Source organism: Propithecus coquereli, unplaced genomic scaffold (assembly GCF_000956105.1).
Source record: "Propithecus coquereli isolate 6110/MARCELLA unplaced genomic scaffold, Pcoq_1.0 Scaffold516, whole genome shotgun sequence".
NCBI lineage: Eukaryota > Metazoa > Chordata > Mammalia > Primates > Indriidae > Propithecus > Propithecus coquereli.
The window spans coordinates 393,929-397,069 of NW_012151019.1; the positions used below are offsets into that span (position 1 = coordinate 393,929).

At 35.0% G+C, this 3,141-nt stretch overlaps 1 long non-coding RNA gene across 1 annotated transcript in view; it reads right to left on the reverse strand.

The window, feature by feature from the left end:
- Nucleotides 1-3,141, reverse strand: part of LOC105820276 — a 15,869-nt gene continuing 12,728 nt past the window's right edge. The window contains exons 2-3 of the long non-coding RNA XR_001138003.1: nt 2,152-2,274; nt 1-64 (exon numbers count right to left, since the gene is read on the reverse strand). This is a non-coding gene — a long non-coding RNA (uncharacterized LOC105820276). The remainder of the gene's footprint in view (nt 65-2,151; nt 2,275-3,141) is intronic.

Consider the following 3,141-nt stretch of genomic DNA (forward strand, 5'->3'; position numbering starts at 1 on the left):
GGAGGTACACAGATAATATGTTGACTATTTGAGACTGCTGCTTTAAAGTCTCTTTCCTCTGAAACTGCATATAAAGAAAAAGGAAAACAAAAGAAGTCACAAATATGCCTATACATTACCTATAATAATCTAACCTAGCATGCTTTGGTACTTACTTAATCATTTTAGAAGAAATTCCCGACACATAAACTATTCTTGGGTCCTATCAAACATCCGTGGGATCTACGTTAATTTTGTCCAGGCAACGTTTGAGCAATTAACACACTATTGCCAAAGTATGTTAATTTATTATAATAGTAAGAGCAATTTTTAAAGAGTCTCATTTCCACAAGAGTTCATAGGTGGAAAACAAATTTATTTTGTAGTAAATTACACAATGCTTTCAAGTAAAATCTAATCATTGAAAAATACTGTCAACAAAAGCAAGTCTTGTCAGTACTACTGGTGAACATCAGTCTTAATTACATAAAGCAACTCTAAAAAGAAGCTAGTTTTCCAAGTCTACAAAAATCTCCAACAAATCACAAAACAAAATGCATACTGACCCTAGATATTTAGGTCATTAAATATGAAATGTCTGATTTCAAATCAAAAGTGTAGTTTATATCTCAAACAAGAAGCAGCACAACTAATCAAAGTATGTGCCTAAACTATTAACATAGTTTTGCCATCTAAACAGTAGCTTGTTTATGCCAGCAGCAAAGAAGCCTGGAAAGCGAGTGGCTATGAAATCGCAAAAGGCATTTTCCACAACTTGCTGAGAATTGAATCTTTTTCCTTGCAAGAAGTTGTCCAAAGCTCAGAAGCAGTGACAGTCAGTTGGTTGGTGCAAGGTTTGGCGAATATGGTGGATGACAGAGAGTTTTCAAGTCCAGCGTTTGTAGTTTGAGCAACATTGTTTATGCGACATGTGGTCAAGCGTTGTCTTGCAGGAGGATTGGCCTGTCTCTATTGACCAATCTTGGCTGCTTAATCGCAAGCATCCTCATCATTTTGTCCAATTGGCTGCAGTAGACATCCACTGTAATTGACTGACCAGGTTTCATGAAGCTATAGTGGATAATACCAGCACTAGACCACCAAACAGACACCATTAGCTTTTTTTGATGAACATTCAGTTTTGGACTGTGTTTCAGCACCTCATCGTTATCCAATCATTGTGCTGAACACTTGCTACTATCAGAAAGAATCCTTTTTTCATCACATGTAACAATACGATATATAAATGGTTCACCTTTATGCTGTGACAACAAAGAAAGGCAAGCTTCAAGACGACGCTTGTTTAATTCATGCAGAACCTGTCTATCCAGCTTTTTTACCTTCCCATTTGTTTCAAATGGTCCAATATTGTTGAAATAGTAACATCAAACCTTGTTGCTAATTCCCGCATAGGTTGAGATGGATTCACTTCCACTACAGCTTTCAGCTCATCATTATCCATCTTGGTCTCAGGTTGCCCAATATTTTCAAGATTAAAATCACCAGGACACAACTTCTCAAACCATCGACAGTACTGTGCGTTCATTAGCCACATCCTTTCCAAACACTTTGTTGATATTTTGAGCCATCTGCACTGCATTGGTTCCACAGTGGAACTCACATTCGAAAATAACACAAATTTTTGACTTATCCACTGTTTCACAAAAATTGCTCTAAAAAAAAATTCGGAAGATAATCACAAGCCAAAAAGTGTGTTTGAAAGACTGAGGATGTACCTTCACAATAAAAATAAAACAAGAAATGTCAAAGTAATACTTTGACAGAGTAGTACAGTATCAAAGATATCAACTATCATACTTTGTACTTAAGGAAATCGGACATTTCATACTTAATAACCTAATTATGCCCATCTCCAACTTTCACCTTCTCTTACTTCGTTCTTCCCATCCAGCTTGCTAAAATCCTATTCAGACTTCTATGGCAAATACAATCTACTTTATGGCAATGTCTCAGGGTGTCTCCTGGGTTGAATTCATCTCTTTCTACTCATGCTCCAGGGTACTTGGAGTTCTGGAAGACTTACCTCGTGTGACTTATGTTTCTGCTGCCCCCGTGAAGTTAGGAAACATGCCTAATTTATCTTTATATTACAAGACGCCACAAAAAAAGAAGGCACTAAATAAATGTTACTGAAGACAAAACCAAACTCACAGTTGTGTTTTTCTGTTTCACCATAGAAACACCCTCCGCAGCAACTCTTTATAAATTCTGTTGCCATTACATTCAATTTCCAATATCCAGCAAAAGACACAAACTTCCAATTTTAATATTAACCTGTTGATAGAATAGGAAGCAAGTTAAAATGATCATGCTTAATGCCATTAGATGTCATGAAATAAACCATATTATATCTTTCTAAAACATAATAAGAGTTCTGAAGCAAAAATACTTAAGAGGAAGATAGATTTTTATTCCCATATATAATTCTGTATAACTGAGGATATCCTTATAAGTTATTGAAATAACATGCTTAAAAATTACTAAATGAACAATCCCAATGTTAAAATCTGAAAAAAAGAAAAATCTCACTCTCGATTTCCTCTTTTACCTGATATACCTAAATCTATGTCCAAGCAAAATTTGAAAGAAAGATGGCACTCATAAAAAGTGTGAGAAAAATTTCACTTCCTCCACATCAATTATTTTGGTAATCCAAAGGCCCTATATTGGGGGCCAATAAACAAATAACTGCATACTTTATGAGTTATTTTAATCCTTAGAATTATACTAACACATTACAAATGAAGGAAGCCTGTTTTATATTTACCAGAAACATAAAATTGTTTAAGAATTTCCCACCTTCCTTGGTCTCAGTGCCTTTGTTCTAAATGCACTCTCTTCATTTATGCCTACTTTAAACTCCATACATTTTTTGCAGGAAATTTTAAACACATACAAAAGAAGACAGAATAGTATAATGAAATTCCAATCACCCAGATTAAATAATTATCAACTCATGGCAAATCTTACTTCATCTCGACCTCCCCACTTACCCTATCCTTTGGATTATTTTGAAATAAACTCTAATCATATAATTTCATCCATAAATACTTAAATAATGATCTCTAAAGGATGGGGCAGAAGGACTCAGGAGTTAACTTCAAGGGGCTCTCACTGGTTGAAGATGGATCATTTCAAGAG